The following is an 18,806-nucleotide window of genomic DNA, read 5'->3' as shown; positions in this document are numbered from 1 at the left end:
TTACCTCAACAGTCCAGTGTCAATTAGTGCCTTGAAGTCTGGCCTTGAGTTTGTTTTTTGGTCTGAGAACTTTAAGGAGTGTAGGCACAGCCGGCCTTCGTGCGTAAGTGTGACCACCTCGATCAACTAATTTCATCTTACCATGTGACTGGACACCATAAAATCAAGCTTTTCATGCATTTAATATTCTTTAATAGTCCTCTGACGTAGGTTGTTTTGCTCAAACTTCCTGAACAGGAGCACCTTGTTCCTTGACACAATTTGTATCCAATGTCAGCTAAGTCTGTTTGATAAGACTTTTCGGCTTCCTGGCTCATCCACCTCCTTTTGCTGGGATTCATTTGTAATTAAAATTGTTTTTAACTGTAACACGCTGGAGTGAGGCCTTGTTTGGCCATGTTCATAGTGAGTACTGCTTTATAACGTGAAGTGGAAACATCCATCCTTTATTTGTCCATATGCATCGATAGAGGTATATATGTATATAGATGTTGGTTCTTGCTGTGGTCTATCTATTATAAGCTTAGAGCTAGCTTCACGATCATTTTGCTGCTTGCGTTTCAATTGCATCTGTACACATGTAAAATGACTTGATATCTTCGTCTGTTTTAATGGCATAAGCTTCTTCACCTTGAGCCCAAGATGTCACTTATCCTTGTGGCTTTCTTGATGCCTAATAGAATATCTGCATTCTCTAATCTCTGCATCTCTTCTGTGTGCGTTATCTCTTCCCGTGTGACATCACCATTCATTCTTGTCTTTTAACTGCTCTGCTTCTTCAGGAATCTCATTCAGATGGCCACCATTTTGTCTTGCTTGCAGGTACTGTTTTCTCAATGGGTACCTTACCTCCCAGACTCTCTTAGGTTTTGGTACTCTTATGGGTACTGCACAGAACCCACGCTCTGCTCTATGATGGTTCAGCTGTTCCGCATACGTCACATACTTTGCTTCCCATTCAATAGGTAATGTGGGTGGGGTAGTTGGAGGGGCGGTACTTGGCCCCTCCTCTACAGTATCCAGATGAAACTCATATTTTAATGTGCATACAGATGTAGCAGCCTTGTTTTCTAATGTTCGATTTTGTCACAAATATTTTTAATATTGTTTTATAATCTTAACTCCATTGTTTGTATCTGTGTATTTTATATTTACATATATATATATATGTATTTTGGCAAATGACAAATGGTGGAATAAAAGCCTGATGATAATGATGATGAAACCATGTATAGCGAGAGAAGTTTCAAGACAGTAACACACATTATAACAGAGGATAGCACAGGGGCAACGCCATACAGAGCAACAAAGGTTTGAATCCCAGATCCACGCTTAGAAACCGAACTCAGGTATGGTATTAGGCGCATTATAAAAAACTATTAAATAAATAATACAGATAAATTTGATTTTGGAAAAGAGGATACATAGAAATGTTAGAAATGTTCATTTAGGTGAGGTTGGGTAGAACAGGTGGTCAAGTATAAATGCCTTTAATAAGATGAGTGGTATTTTGATGTTAAGCAAGGCCAGTACAGATAGTGCAGGTTTTAAGGGGGCGGGTGTGAGCAGCTTCTTTGTTAGCAAAGTGTTAGAAAAAGGCTTAGTAGGGGAGCAGACACTTTCTTGGTATGGATAGGTACAATACAGCAAATAAAGGAAAGGGAGGGGACGAGGGAGGGTAGTGCACGGAGGGGTGAAAGTAATGGGGAGCTGGTGGGATTTAAATGCTTAAGGGCAGATGGGGGTAAGGATAGCAAAGGTGTGTCAGACCTATATGTAGGGGTGGGTAGCAGAGAGCAGTGAGGGGAAGGAATCAGGTGCTTTTTGGTGAGGTGAATGAGAGACAAGTTTTGAGAGAGGTCTTATTTATTTATTTTTATTTTATTTATTGCATTTGTTGTACGCCCAAACCCTGGGGTATCACGGTGTAGATTTACATGAATACTTTGGGCCTCATCACGACTTCGGCGGTAACCCTTAAATCTGGCGGTAGCGCTATTACCGCCGGATTTAAGGGTCCACCGAATCAGGGCTTCGGCGGATTTCACCCCGGCTCTGAACTGGGGGGAAATCCGCCGAAAATTCGTGCTATTACCGCCGGCGGGAAATCCGCCGGCGGTATTAGCGCAAAGATTCCCCATTGAGCCCAATGGGGAATGGGGCATTCCCGAATGGGCTCAGTGGGGAATGGGGACTTACATTACCGCCGAATTCCCCGGCGCTATTAGCGCCGGGGAGTTCGGCGGTAGGGCTAATACCGCCCGCGCTAATAGCGTTACCGTTACTGCCCAAGTCGTGATGAGGCCCGGTTCTTACATGATGATGTACATATATATAAAGATGCATCATCAAATTACAAGCATCTAGTTACACACAATCCTACAGTCTAAATGCTTACTATGTATGTCTAAATACATCATCTAATATGCACACAATTGAAAATTTACAATGGAGTTCCGATCGTATTAACAAAGATTGGCTAGATGTCCGAGCATGGCGAAGCAGTCAGTGACATTCTATATATTTGTCATATCTTAGAATTTGTTAAAGAGCCAAGTTTTGAGTAATTCTTTTAATGTTATCAAAGAAGGCTCATTGCACATATTGGCTGGGAGTGAGTTCCAGATTCTAGGGGCAGCTACTGGGAAGCTGGCACTACCTGCTCTAGCATTCTTGAAGGAGGGGATAAATAGGTGTGTGTTAGTGTTGGATCTAAGTGTTCTGGCTGTGGTTTTGCGGGTAAGACAATGGTTGAGATAACTGGGGCCATTGCTGGACACACATTTGTGTGTTAGAGTGGCAGTTTTATGGAGTATGCTGGCTTGAATGGGGAGCCAGTGTGCCTCTCTCCTCTCTTGCGATATGTGTTCCCTCTTTTTTATGCCTAGTGCTGTTCTAAGAGCTTTATTCTGTATGAGTTGCATTATATATATTTTTTTGAGGTACCTAGTAAAAGTATGTTACAGTAGTCTATCTTGGCCAAGTTAAGAGCTGTGGCAAGGGTGATACTGTTTTGAGGAGTGAGGAATGGCCGACTTAAGGTGATACGTTTAGCCGTGTAAGCTGTAGATGACGCAAGTACACTGATATGTTTGCACATGGTCAAAGTCTAGACACACACCTACATTTTTGACGTGGTTGGATATTTAATGGGGGAGCCATCTATGACTATGGCTGTGTAATGAGGGTGGAGTTCACTAAGTTTTGTGGGGGAGCCTACTATGAGGATCTCTGTTTTTTCTATGTTTAGGCAAGGGCTTTTTATTAGCATCCAATTCTGGATAATTGAATACATTTTTTTTACACAAATTGATTCCTGTTCAAGGTTGTCCGTTATCGGTATGAGTATTTGTATGTCGTCAGCGAAATTTGCAAATATTACACCCATTCCGTCTAGGGCTGCAAAGAGTAAATTAGGTTACGCGCTGTAGAGCGTGGGGGAGAGGCAGGATCCCTGGGGGACTCCAAATGGGATTGAAATAGGGGCTGCTGCTACTCTATCTATGGCTACTCTAGATGTACGGTATTCAAGGAATGATTTAATCCAAGCTGCGGCTTTCTTGGAGAAATGGAAGTTGTTGGTTAGTGTTAGGCAAAGTTTATTGTGGTCTACTAAATCAAATGTAAATGTATACAAAGTATAGTTTCCCAGAATCCCTGATGGCATCCATCTGAATTTTGAGATCTAAGAGAGCTGTCTCAGTGCTATGTCTGGGCTGGAAACCTGATTGTCTTTCCCCTAGTAGTTGGTTGTGTTCAAGGTGGGCTTGGACTTGGGTATAAGCAATCTTATCTATAATTTTGAGGAGGAAAGGGACTGTGGAGATGGGTCTGTAATTAGTGGGTTCTGGTGAGATCTAGGGTTGGTTTTTTGATGAGAGGGGTTACCCAGGCTTCTTTAATGCTGGTTGGGATAGTGTTAGTGTTGAATGAAGCATTTACGAAGTTAGTGATTAAGGGTGCTAAGGTGGGAGCACAGTCCTTAACTAATTTGGCTGGGAAGTACCTGTTCCTCAGCAACAGGGTGAACTGGAATTCTGGTACATTCTTTACTGTGTCTGTAGGTGGCAAGGCCGTTGGCTCTATAGTGGTTGTTAGGAGTTTTCTCTGCGAGTCCATTTTGTTTTGGATGTTGTTAATTTTGGAGGCTAATACATCCTGAATGGTGGTGTACCATGCTTTACTAACTAGGACTATTCTGGGGGGAGGGACGGGTGTTTCTAATTCTCTAATTATGGTGAACAACTCTTTGCTATTGGAGGTAGCATTAGTGATACGCATGTTCAGTGAGTTGGCTTTTTAGGTATATACTTCTTGTTTGTAGGCTTTAGCTATTAATTGAAGGTTTCTTTTGGTTTGAATAGTGGGGATTTTTCTGGCCAAGTGTTTGAGTGCTCTTTTTTTTCTTCTAAGTTCGGCAAGGTCAGCATTAAACCTAAATCTAATTTGAGATGAGCTATCTCATCAGTGGCTGATTTCAAGCAGGTGTGATAGTGAACTGCAATGGTGTCAGGGTTGTTATTAGCAGATTATTGTGTATTAATTAATTTATTCAGCACACAGAGAAGATTTCCAGGTGTGAGTTTTCTAGTGTTTCTCATGAGGGTGAGCAATGTGGGGGTGGTGGTAGGCGAGGGGTCTACCGTTATGCTAATGTTGAATCTAATGAGGGAATGGTCAGTCCATGACATTTCTATGATGTCTTCTAGGAGGACTGTAGTATTCAGTGTGAGAATCCAATACAAGATCCGTCCTTTAGAGTGGGTTGGGGCATTGACAATTTGTTTGAATTGCATTTCGAGGAATGCATTGTGGAAAGCGTTGGCTTTAAGATCTGAAGGGTTGTTAAATCCCAAATGTATGTCTCCTAGCAGGATAAATTTGGTGTTAGGTTTAAGGGTTGGTGAGATTAATAATGGTAGTTCTATGTCTGGATTGTTGGCGGAACTTGGGGCTCTGTATACTATCAGAATGTTAATGGTTGTTTTGGGGTTAGTAGTTCATTTAAGAGCTAAGAGTTCATAACCTGGGAGCATTTCTGATTTACATTCTCTAAACTGTAGGGAAGTTTTGGATTTAATGGCAACACCTCCTCCAGTGGCCTTGATACGGTCGGCTCTGAGTAGTGTGTAGTGTGTAGGTATCGCTAGTGTAATCAGTGGTCCTGATGCTGGTTGGAGCCAGGTATCGGTAATTACTAGGAAATCTAGTTTGTACTCCAGGATGAGATTGTGTATATCAGTGGTGTGTGCGCCTAGGGATCTTATGTTGAGGAGTGTGCCCTTTAAAGGGCCTGTTTCAGAGGGACAAAAGATGTTTGGGGTGTGAGTGCTCGTGGAGGGTGTAGGGTGGCACGTTGAGCTATTGAGTGATTATCTTTTGCTTTAGGGTGTAGTAGTGTGGTGGACTTAGTGGCAGTATCTGTGTCTGTCAATATCTGTGTTGAAAATGGAGTTGGATGGTGTACTATTCTTAATAGTGCAAGAGCTGAGTCTTGTTTTTCTTAAGCATCCTAGCATGGGTCTTGTGTGTATATGATTGGTGTATGTTCTGGAAAAGAGTCTGGTGCAGCGGGTTGTGCCTAGAATAGGTATGGATAATTGTGTTAGTGGTGCCCTTGGATGTGGCATAATGAAAGCTGGTAGTTTGGTAGTTTAGGCAGAAATGGGGTGGGGCATGGTAGAAGGTGGTGCCTGGGGCAGTGTAAGCGGGTAGCCCAGCGCCTATTTGGATAAATGTGCCCTGGGAACATAATGTGGTGTTGTTGGCATAGGTACTCAACATAATGGAATGCTGGCGATGTGTAGTTGTTGCTATCCTGCTGGTCAGCTGGGTTAGTTGTTTGTTGTGAGCAAGTAAAAATAGCAGGTGCGCTAGTGCGATAAATAACATGCCTAGTGTTTTATCAGGTTTGGAGATTCTTTGGCATATATTGCTTATGGCCATAATGGATTGGACTAAAAAGAATAAGGTCAGGTGTCAATGGCAACTAGACATAGCAGTTAGGGACTTCGTTCCGGCAGACGGTGTGACTGCTATTTAGTATCAGCGTAATTTAGCTATTTCTCATGCATGGTAATATAATACATCGTATAATATGGCATTAGGATGTACTGATATATGGTTAAATGGTTATCCGACAGTGATCAACAGAGCACAGTAATCAAACGACTATGGTACATTAGCAATAGGCAGCCGATGCAGTGGCAATGGGCACTAACTCATAGCCGAATATTATGCAAGATAACACGATAGTATTGAGATCAAAGGCAAAGCAACAGCAGCTATCAAGACTAAATGCTGATCCGACAGTGATCAACAGAGCACAGTAATCAGGTGACTATGGTGCATTAGCAATAGGCAAACGGTGCAGCGACACAGGTGAATAGTATGCAATGTAACAAAATAGTATTGAGAGCAAGATAGTTGAGGCTTGTTGAGTGAATGTTGCTTGCGCCGTATATGGTAGTATCAATAATAAAAGTTACAGATATTGCTGACTACTGGTGGCAATGGCTCTGAGAGGCCAGCGGGAGTCAAGTGGTAAAAATATCTTACCGAGGATGATCGTGTTGGTCTGGTAGTAGTCAGTGTTTTGGATTTGGTGTTTCAAGGAGATAGTAAATATTGGGGCACTGGTGGAGGAGTGGGATTGTTAGGATAGGGGTCCTAGCGTGAGTGTGTGGACGTCATGGACAGGCACAGGACAGGTGCCTTTGATGTCATGATGCCTACCCCCGGAGCACCAAGCCAGGCCCAGCACCCCCGGGAGCAGGCATCATGCCCCCGGGTAAAAGCCCAGCGGCCCCTTATAGGGGCTCTTTGGACTCTGTCCTGGGGCCGTTGGCGCCAGGCTCAAGTTGGACATCAGTCCTGGCGCCATAGGTGCCAGGCTCATAAAGGAAGGTGTTTTGTGCACTTACCTGGTGCAGACCATGCTGCAAGATTCAGGCCTCCCTGAGACCTGAAAGGGACTATTTTTTCATCGGGACTATTTGCCACTCGGGCGTGGCCAGGGAAGGATACTTACCTGGAACTACTTTGGGGGCTATTTAAGCCACGCCCAGACAGTAGCTCACGCTTCGTGTTGTTCTGCATCCAAGCAGCTGAACGCTCACCATGTCTGCTCCTGCATCTGGTCTCCAGCCACGTCCGCCTCGATCCTGGAACATCTGTAAGGAAAGAAGAGAAGAGAAAGGTGAAAACCAAGAATTTTATCAAACTTCTTACCTGCATCCGGAACCTTCACGCCAGCGTTCCTGAGAAAAGCCTTTCATTTAAAAGCACCGCGTTGCTCGCTGCAGCGCCGCGCTTCTCTTACCTGTCCTCGGGAGTTCTTCTGGCTCCACCGTGACTGTCTGCACCGGTCACCACATCTCTGCGCCTAGGGGAGAGTAGAAGAGACAAAAGGTGAGCAGAAGGAACATATGAGGAAAGCCTAATTTTCCGCCATAACACTTACCGGTCTTCTGTTGGTGGACCATTCCTCATTTTGGGTCGGCGCCGCTTCGTTGGCAGGTACCGCACCCCGGCCCCTATGGGGAAAGGACAAAAGACATTACTGGAGGAATATAAAGACATTAAGAGGGATCGCCCCCATCGCTAACTCACCTGAGTTTACCATCGGCAATTCAATCCCTCAACGCATCACCTTCATTCTGCACCTGAAATAAAGGACAGATCACAGGTTAGGAAGGCAACAGAAAAGGAGGCTCAACACTTGAACTTTTGTAATCTTCATACTTACAGCGTTCCACTCGGAAAAGTCAAGTGGATTTTTCCAGCGCCATTCTGAAAACCAGTGAAGTAACTGGACAAACACGCGCCCCTGCACCAGAAGCAGGATGGAGAGTTCATCCTTTCAAACCATAAGGTGAGCTTCAACCGGGGATTTCGGAGGAAGTTAGAGAAGAACGAAGGGGGTAAGGGGGGAGCAAGCACACTATTCTGCAGACTGTTAATCCCCTTTCTCATCTGCAGAAGGATATTCCTACGGGCCAGACAAGCAAGATTTGAGGGTCCTGTTCAGTCTGTGCTCCGAGTTCTGCGCATCACGCTCGAAGAGGCCACAGCAACCCAGACTAGACCAGCGCCTCCGTGGGAGTCAGGTGAGCGTTACATTTGGTGAGTGCCTTTGGTGGGGGCCGGCTTACGCCTGCCGGTGCCCCAGGATTGGATACGAGGCAGAGGGGGCCAATCAGGAGTCGGGCAGACTCTGATTGAGTTTTCTGCTATTTTCAACAAGTTTCAGCTCTGGCAGCCATCTTAGAGCAGACAAACCTTTGAATCATCACGGTGGATGGGTGAAGTAAAGCCGAAAAATTTTACTTTTGATACAGCAGCTATCACGGCAGGGACGGGGCACAAAATATATTTGTGCAGCATCCGCTGATTAAGAAATGCTGGTTGTTCGTCACACAGCAGAATTCGGTTCAGTATTTGGTAATAGCTCTCGGGCTTACCTGGATCCGGTGAGATGATTTGTTGGGGGGTTTGTGAGCTGCTCCTGAACCTCATGGGATCAGGGAGATCCTGCTGGGATACGTAGAATGAGGGAAACAGGCACAGGACAGGTGCCTTTGGTGACTGCCTTTGGTGGGGGCCGGCTTACACCTGCCAGTGCCCCAGGATTGGATATGAGGCAGATGGGGCCAATCAGGAGTCGCAACAGACTCTGATCGAGTTTTCTACTATTTTCAGCAAGTTTCGTCTCCGGTGGCCATCTTAGAGCAGACAAACCTTGCAGTTTGAATCATCATGGTGCATGGGTGAAGTATAGCAGAAAAACATTTCTTTTGATGCAGCAGCTATCACGGCAGGGACGGGGCACAAATTATATTTGCTCAGCATCTGCTGATTAACAAATCCTGGTTGTTTGTCGTCCGGCGGAATTCGGTTCAGTATTTGGTAATAGCCCTCAGGCTTACCTGGCTCCAGTGAGATGACTTGCCGGGGGTTTGTGAGCTGCTCCTGCAGCTCACAGGATGTGGGAGCTCCTGCTCCTGTTGGGATTCATAGAATGTGGATGTGGGTGGTGGAGTGAGTGTGGTTGATTGCTAGAAGAGGAATCAGTGAGACAGATAGGGGAAGTGCTAGAGAGGGATTAGGGGACGCAGGTGGAGATGAGAGTGTTGTATAGAGACAGTCTGTGTATTGTTGGAGGGAGGTATTATTAAGAGCGTCTAGAGAAGGGACAGTTATTCCTTTAACCACTTGTGAAGAAACCATTCTTTTAAGTGCCTTTTGGAGGTGTGGGTTGTAGGTTCCAGTGTCAGATGGTTGGGGAGGACACTCTAAACGGAGGGCATCAGAGGAAAAGTTTCTTCCTCCATGCCATTTTCTAGAGAATGTGTGGGTTTGTATTTAGTTTGGAGGAGGAACATAGGAGGCAGGGGTGGTGTATTTGTGAAGGATGTTTTTGAGGCAGTGGGGTTCAGTGGTATGGAGTAGGCAGTGGCTGATAGTGAAGGTTCTAATTATAATATGGTCGACAATGGTGTAGCCATTTCAGGGCGTTCAGGCTTCCTGATATGTGGTTGTGAGGTTTTAGTCAAATTATAAGCCTTGAGGCTTTATTTTGTATGCTTTGAAGGGCGCTGATGTTCTCCTTAGTGGTGCCCATGTATATTACGTTGCAGTCATTAAGTTTTGAAAGCAGGGGAGCACTTGTAAGGTCAATCTTTTGATGGATTGTTCGGTATGCATGTTGTCCTTTTATGACATGGATTGGATTTCAAGGATGAGTTTACATTGTGGGTGAAGCATGACAGCTAGATTGTTTGCTTTCTATGCTAAAATAGGAGGATAGGGGCGCTCCTAGGTTTGCTGAACAGGTGAAGGGTCGGTTGCAGATGTAGGTTTGGCTGAACACTAGGATATCAGTTTTTCTTCAGTTGAGACAGAGGTTATTGTGGGCCATCTATTTTTGTATGTTGAGCAGGCAGTTGGTGATGGTATTGTTGGCATTAGTTTCTGGGGATAGAGCGAAGTCTAGCTGGGTGCCATTGGAATTACTTTGAAAGGCACTGGTGAATGTTTCAATGACATTGGCAAGGGGGTTGATGTATGTATCGAAAAGCCAGGAGGATAATATTGAACCTTGTGATACTCCATTTGCAGTGGTTGGGGGGTGGGATGGTGTTCGTTCATTTTGATAGTGGTGGTACACAGGGTCGGACTGGATCATAAAATTGTCTCTGGCACCAATGAAAAAGTGGCCCACAATTGCAAATGGCTATTTGTTCCTTTTGTGACACTGTTTGAATAGTACCTAAGGGGGAGCTTTTTGATAAAATGTGATGTAATTTGTACATTTTAAAGAACATGTATTCAGCAATACTGGTCAAAACTACTAGCTGCATAGTGAAGTAACTCATCAAACTTGGCCCTCGTTGACCAAAAAAAAGGGCTCACACCAGCATTTTGTGTTTTTGGTTCGGCCATGGTCCCATTGGCCTGTGGGCCAGTCCAAGCCTGGTGGTACGATCACTGAGGAATGCTTTAATCTATTTGATAGCTGAGTATCAGGGGCCTTTGTGGTTTTGCAAATGGGGATAAGGATGTTGTAGTAAACCGCAATAAAAGCGGCTGAGAGATCTTTCCATATAAGGGATGTGGGGATATTTTTCTAATGAGAGGAAGACGTGTTCTTCAATGGAAAGCATTGTAGTTTCAGTACTTCTTCCAAACCCAAAACTGGACTGGTGCATGTGAACTCGGAGCGTTTGGTTAGTTGAATACAGGCTGCTTTTTCAATAATTTTTGCATGGAAAGGAAGACTGAGGATTGGTATATAGCTGCCTTCTTGTGAGCTATATAGTTGTTATATTTTCAAACTGGGTGCACAGTGGCGTTTCCTAAGTCGCTGGCGACTATGCCACCATAAATTCTGGTGTTGTATAGGTGTGCTATTAGTGGTGAGAGGCTTGCTTTGTTTTCTTTGATGAAGGTGGCAGGTTAGGGGAAAGCGTGTGTGGAGGAGGTATTCGTGTTTGCAAGGATGATTTGGCATTCTTGTGCTGTTGTAGGGTTGAAATTGGGGGTAGGGAGATTAAGAGGGCTGGGGGTGTTGAATTCAGTAGGTAGTTTATCATTAATGTAGCAGGTGAGTGAGTTGGTACGGTCTAGGTATTGTCATTTTATTTTGTTTATTTTTGTTTGGATAGTCTGGATTATTATTTGGAAAGCTGTCGATGTGTATTCAGTCCATGTTTTGTGAGGGTGCTGGGAGGTTATATGTAGGCTCAGGATTTGCGAGTTCTCAAGGTATTTTGAAGTGCCTGAAGTTTTGTGATTGGGTATGGAGTGTTTTTTGTGTTTTATTTTTTGGCAATATCCTCGAGATAGGATTTTGAAAATTAGTCTGAATTTGAGGATTTCCATTTGTCAAACCATTTGTTTTGCATTTTGTTGAGGGGATTTAGTGCTTTTTTGAGGAGGGGTGGTGGGGGAGAGGTCAGAGTGAGGTTCCAGGGTAGGATAATGTCTAATGTGTGACCTTTTTGGTGGTTAGAAAGGTTAGAGGGTGGGTGGAGAAAGTATTGGTGAATTTGTGGCATCATTTGGGTTGTTTAGTTGGATATTGATGTCATCTAGGATGATAACATTTTTGGCAGTAGTGATTAGGTTATTGTCACATTCAGGGGTGAAGTGGGGGTTGTATCCTGGGGGAGTGGTAGATTATGGCAAACCCCCCTACGTCAGGGGGTGGACATGACCAGTAGCAGCCCGCTAGCCCGAGCCTAGGCAGGCCCAAGCAAAGCAAGAGCCTCAGCGAGGGCTGTGGGCTGTTATTTGTCATTTCTGCGCCCCGACAAGGGGTGATAGCCATCACACCCTGGGTTCATCCGGGGTGCAAATGGTTTATTTTTTTCCGGAGGTTGGCTGTTGTGTATTGCACAACGCCAATCACCCGAGGAAAAAAAGATGGCCACCACCATAGGAATAGGGATATCCCTTTTCTATTTCTATGGTGGCCACAGGAGGGAGGAGCCCCGGGACTGGAGGACGAAGCTCCGGTCCAGCAGGTAAATGGGGGAAGGGAAAGAGTATTTTATGTTTTTGGGGGTAGTATGGAGGGTGGGTGGCTACAGGGAGATGTAACAGGTAGTGGCTCCCTGTTTCCTCCCCTCAATCAACATGGCGCGAGCCAGGAAAGGACCTCAGGTGGCTGGAAACAGCAAGCAGCACACTGTGTATTCTCGTCCGTTGTTCCAGCCACCTGATTGGCTGAGCACCCTTCCCCAGATGCAAAAGTTAGAAAGGTAATTGCATGGGTTGTAGCTTGAGGGTGAATTCTTTAAAATGTTTTGTCTCTTTGGTTTCAATGGAGTGGAGGCAGCAGTTTATGAGAGCTAATCAGCCTGCTCATCTTGTTAGTTTGTCTGCAGTTTTTATGTAGTAGTTGGGGAGAATAATGGTGTCTACAATGGTGGCATAACTGCCATTATGGGAGTGAGTTTTTGGGATACAGGGGAGTATAGGGTGAGTGGGTAGGATGCATATTTTTGCGTAATGTAGTTGTTCTGCAATAAGTAGGTGGATTTAGGTGGAGGTTAGGGAGAGGTTAGGTCTGTGTCGGGAAGGTGGGTAATTAGGAGCCACGTTTGAGAGGTATTGGAATGTGGTGGGGGTGTGTACTGAGTGTTTAGGTGAAGGTTGGTTGTTGGATTTTGGAGTGATGGGGCGCTAGGGTATATTGATTTGAGTGTGGCTGTTGTGTGGAGGGGGTGCTATGAGGTATTGAGTTGATGTGTAACTGTTGGAGCCTGCTCAGGCTGGTTTCCATGCTCCGTGTCCGGCTCGTGATAGCCGCCACATGGGTTCATCAGATGATGTTGATTGGATGGGGAATCGTCTTTCAGGCAATGCTGTTGTAGCCTACGAGGGATCTGAGACCTCAACCAGTCTGCTCAGGTTGATTTTGAGCCCAGTGAGCTTAGTTATTTAAAATGACCATATCATGACCATATCATGTGACATGCCACCCAATGATCCATCACAAAATGATGTAAGTGAGAAGGAAGTTTCAGCTATACAGTGTATATGTCCGAATCTACAGCAGGGGCATTGCCTTTCAAACTTTGGATAGGGTAACATGTATAGTTTGCACCCCCTAAACATCTTTCAGGCAGCCATAAAGGACTGAGCAGGAAGTATCATGATTTGACAAATATCACATGTGTGGGTTTCCCAGGAAAGCAGGTACCCAAATACACTTGCAATACTCAGAACATTCAAATTCTATAAAATGTGCATTTTATGGGCCAAAGCAATATTTTTTTTATCTTTCCTAGTTTCTTTGATTGCTTTTGGAGCAAAACTCCAATGCACAGAACATTCTCAGAAGCCCAATCAGGGTTCAGACAATGGGGATAGTAGCACCTGAAAATATTACTTTAATCTTATAACCTCTTTGATCTTGGGTAAAACGTATTGCCCATATGATATAGCTTTGTAAAGGCCTGTAGAAAACCCATGAAATAACAGTGTGGGTAGCACGTGGTCCTCTCATAATCCCTTGTCACCGGAAATGTGCCCAGCAAAAGCAAAGAAATCTGAACATGATCCCATGTAACATGAGAATTATGACTTCATTACTGCCAGGTTTTTAGGGCACATGCCATAGCATTGAGCTGACTTCAGCGGGATGGATGATAAACCTGAAAAAACATGAGGCATAAATACAAGACTTTGCCCTCATCTAATAGACTCGTAATAGGCACATGACAGAATATAGAAACAATCTATCTAATGTGCTTGAGCACCAATGTAAACCAATGTAAACTGGCCTCCAATGCAGGGGAAGCTAGCCAGGACGAATTATCAGTGGATAATAACATGCACAGGCTGAGCACAAGTCTCAACTTCGGACCCAAAATCAACCTTCTCCGATTGCAACACACTTCAAGGAGAAGAAACACTTTGTTACACAACTACAAGTCATCATTCTGGAACAAGTACAGAGGCTTAGAAAAGGGCAGAAACCTTGAAAGGCTAATGCGACAACGAGAAACATGGTGCATAGATAGACCTTCCTCCGCTCACCCCAGAGGCATCAACTTGGAATTTGATCTGAACTGCTTCATCTAATTCCCACAGTACTCTTTGCTTATCATTCTAATAGGTCACTGCCCGTTGCTGCCCTAGCCATCCCTATAGAACTTTAACTCGATTCTTGTTCTCTTTTTGTTCATATACTATACTTATGAGTGATGTGACATTTGGCAACAGTTTGGGTTTCCTGCTCTTACTTCCTTTCAAACGCATTTTCGTTAGACTGCCCCAGTCGTTCTATCAAACTCCAGGCAATAAGCTGATCACGTAAAGTTCATATTGAATTAACTATTGCTAGTCACCAGACTATTTTTATTTAAACACTACTAGCTTACAACCTGTATTGGTTTCTTCTAAAGTCTACACAATCTTGATTGTTGACAGATATCTCTTTATTTCGGTATGTGGTGGGCGACTGGATTGCCCGGCATTTGCGGGGATGCCAATATACCGGCCCCGCAAGGGAGGTTGGCCGACGACGAGCTTTGCTGTGCCCGGACCTGAGGTCCCACCATGCCATATAATTGCCCTGCAACACTTATTTATCCCCCTTTGTCTACTGTTAGCCTTTACAGCTTTCAAAATACGCTGTGGTACTCGTCATTCATCACTATACAATAGATGTTTTAGTTGCACCTTTTCTCTTTCGTTATTTACTCGTTGGATCCCACATCAGGTCCTTTTGAATATTATTTTTTACAAATTGATTGTTTATTCACAAATTTAAACACCTCCCCAATGCATGCTATTGAAACTAAGGCGGTGCACAGCATTCCAAAATGGCCAACCAGCATGTATGCAACCTACCGGTGCTTTTCACCGGATGGCAACCTCTTTTTTAATCTAAATATTTCAAATGAAGTTGAACGGGCTGAAAGGCTGTCCGTCTTTGCACCCAGGACTGTAGGCATTTCTTGAACATTTCCTCTATAAAGGACACACTCTGGTCCCCCATACTTTACTCGTGCTGACTTTACATTCAGCTCCTCACTGAATGACTTTTATGATTTACTATCTTAATTTTCTACATACACAACATGCAGTTTGCTGGTAGCAGTGTCTGAGCCATTTCTGGCTCAAGACTCATGAATATATTGCCTACATCGGCATCTTCATTCAGTTTAGAAGTGGTCTTCTGGTTGACAGGTATTTGTTTCTGTATTTCTTTCTGCTTCTTGAGCACTGTGGTGCGGTTAAGGGCTATATCTTGGACATACATTTTCACTACGGTTTTCCTTACTTTGTAGGATACTCAGAGCAGGGTTAAACTACTAGAGTTCCCTCCAACTACATATAAGTGTGCTCCATTCTTAGAGACAAACTGCCCAAGTTGAGAACTGTGTTAATCTTCTTTATTTCTGTAGTGTCTTGTTAATTGCTGATCTGCAACATTTAATTATTTATTAATTTATTTATTTATATATTTATAACGCGCTGAAAGCCCGCAGGCATCAGGGCGCGACAAAGACACAGGTACGGTGGAGTGACAGGACAGAACAGAAAACGGGATGGATCAGGCTCTACATGGCCACAGAAAGTAAGTGATAATGGATTTCTTACTTGAATAGCGTGGTTTTCAGCTGTTTCTTAAACAAAAGCAAATTGCTTTCGAGCCTGAGATTCCGAGGTAGCTCATTCCAGTAGGAGATGGCCTTGCTAGGAAATACTCTGCCTAGACCTGTAGGTTTTGCTCTGGGGTGACTAGGCTTGAGCAATCCTTGTTGAGCGGATCTCAAGCTTCGTCCTGGCTCGTACCAGTTGAACTCTTTCTTCAGGTATACTGGAGCTGTTCCATTAAGGCAGCGGTGAACCAGTGTCAATGATTTGAAAATGATACGGTCAGTGACCACCAGCCAGTGTAGGTCTTTTCTGTCTGTTGTAATGTGTTCGCGTTTGGACTTTCCCACAATGGCCCGGACGGCATTATTCTGGGTGATTTGACATTGCTTTAAGCAACTGCTACTGGCACCCAGTAATAAGGCGTTTCCGTAATCCAGTTGTGACAAGATGGTGGCTCTGGCTAGTGTGGCACTGTTTTTGGTGTTAAGAAGTGGTCTAATGCGGCAGAGGAGCCTCTGGTAATATTGACAGTTCCGTTTTAGGTAGGCAGTTTGTGCTTCGGAACCTAGAGATTATTGTAGGAATATGACGAGTTTTTTAACTTTGTTAGACACCGTGATGGGCGAGTCTTTTATGCGGAACAATGTGTAATCAGGGCCTAGGTGTTTTAAGGCTGGAGCCAAATGTCATGAGCTCTGTTTTAGTACTATTAAGGCACATCCAGTGTGATTTCATCCATGTTTCTATTGTATTATAGATTTCTGATAATCTGTTGTTGTCAGTATCATGGTTCCCGCACAGTTCCATGATGAGCTGTGTGTTGTCTGCAAAATTGGTGAAGAGGATCCCTAGAGGAGTGAGAAGGGTGCAGAGACAACTGATATACAGATTAAAAAGCAAGGGGGAAAAACTAGCTCCCTGTGGAACACGACAGTCCACTGGGCTGGAGTGCGTGGAATGTCCTCCCCAGGTAATTTTAGAATTTCTATCTTCTCAGAAGGATGAAATCCAATCGATAGCTTCCTTAGAGCAATTTCCAGCTGTGTCTAGGGTCTCTCGGATCTTGCGTGATCTAATAAATCAAATGCAGCCGAGAGGTCCAAAAGCACTAGCAGACCTGCCTTTTCCTTGTCCAGGATGCCTAACATTTAATTGTATGCTGATATTTCATAATTTTCTTTTATGATTTCCAGATAAATAGAGGGTGCTTCTTGATGATGGGTTATTGAGGCCCCAAAACGCGTAGGACTTAGAACATCATTGCCCTCAATTTTGTCGAATCTTTGTTTACACCAATTATTTTGTAGCTAAAAGCTACTTTTGTCTATGTATGACACATTATCATTGAAGCTTATTTTCCTATTTTTGTGAATTTGAAATTGTTCGCAAGGCCACAAAAAGTGTTTTTTTGTTACTTAATTATATAAAACATTTTCATATTTTTCCAGTTTTGAAACACAATCCGCTGTTTCTTCATTTAGGTGTTTCAGATTAAGCACATGGTACCTCGTTATAGTTATAAGATGTCGTATAAGTAAATGCTTGAACTCATTGAAACCATTTCGTGCAACCTTGGGAAGAGTGGGTTTGTGTTCTGAGCAGGCCCTCTTCAGAAATCTTTCTTGGGTTTAGTTTTTTTACACTGGAATTAAGTCCTCTTTTACAAACTGCACCCCCATAAAAAACCACTCATTTTATAAAAATCCATCTTCTTTGCTCACAAAGCTACAAATCTTCTCTAACCTAGAGTGCAGTCCCCTTTTCCTGTGTTTTTCAGACGGCAAGGTAACCCACAGTACATTTCAGACAATGATTTTGAAGCAGTGTCTCAAAATGGCATCATTAATTATGAAGAAGGAAGCTGCCTTGGGCAACACTTGTAGACTAGAACTTATCCAACAACTTTACAAGTAGGGGGGGTGTTCATTGAGGGGTACACCTAAAGGTAGACCAGTACAAGATACTATGACCACTAAGTTCAGTCTAGCCAATTGAGACCTGACCAGTGCTGGTGAACGAGTATTCTTATATAAAAGCAGAAAATGACTAAAGTACAAAGGCTATACTCAGAAAAGGAGAATCTGAGGTGTCAGTCTCCAAAGTACCTGAGTAATATACCCTCAGGCCACTACGGGTTGTTTTAGTTATCCTTTACAAGTGTTTTATAGGTAGTTTAAAGTGTGCCATCAGGGGCTCAATACTCACCACTGGGGGCGCCCACCAGCATCCTCACTGACTGTCATGACCCATTGTGGATTTTTATTTAGCTCCCACTGGCACCAGAAGTAGGAAAGACTCATCCTTAGCTGCAGCATTAAAGCAGGGAGTACTGTGCACACATGCTGCTGCTGGATACAAGGGGGCAGAACTGGGCGAGTGCGATTGCGTGCACATCATGTGGTAATTTCAGTTACAAGTATTTGTTGTATTGAAGGTACCCTAGCCTGTGTAATGCTAGGAGCCCAGGATTGCCTCCTGCCCAGTCATAGAGCGACCAGTGAGGTACGAGGAGATTCCCTATTAGTGGGGCCAAACCCACCTATGGTGGGCCAAACTGAGGTTTCTGCAGGAAATGTCAAGCATAGCATACAATGTAATACTCCCCTGGCACTGGCAGATCAGGGCTGGACAATGGTTAATGATGTGTATGTATATTTGACCACCCCTCTCTTAACAGTGTCTTATGCTTCCCTACCCAAGACTCAGAGAGGATGACCTATATGAAATATGTTTTGGACATTAGCTCCACCATGAGAGCACTAAGACAGCTCCATGTAAGGGTGGGAGACTGTATGTTGTTAAATCTCTGGTCTTAGCTTAGTGAAAGGTGAAGAGAGACTAGGATTGGGAGGGATTAAAGAAAGGGAATGACGACAGATATAGTTTCCATTGGTCAGCCATGTCAGGTGATCTTTGCCATAGAACTGTCAGTGATCAAAACGGAAGTAAGTCAAACACCTTTGAGGGAGGGATGGACTGTTTTCCTCTCTTACAGTGGAAGGTTATTTTGGGAGGTTTGTTTGAATTGGACTGAGAATTTGAGGCCACGGAGGCTCATTTCCTGCTCAGAGATTGTTTGTTTCCTGGGGAAGAGAGAACGGCCGACCCAAAGGCTGTGTACTCACCTGTCACTGTATGTAAGCAGGGACGTTGTTTACCATTTTAAGAATTCTAGGGACTGTGTATTGGGT

Source organism: Ambystoma mexicanum, chromosome 4p (genome assembly GCF_040938575.1).
Source record: "Ambystoma mexicanum isolate Mex_15411 chromosome 4p, UKY_AmexF1_1, whole genome shotgun sequence".
NCBI lineage: Eukaryota > Metazoa > Chordata > Amphibia > Caudata > Ambystomatidae > Ambystoma > Ambystoma mexicanum.
This window is presented reverse-complemented; position numbering follows the sequence as displayed.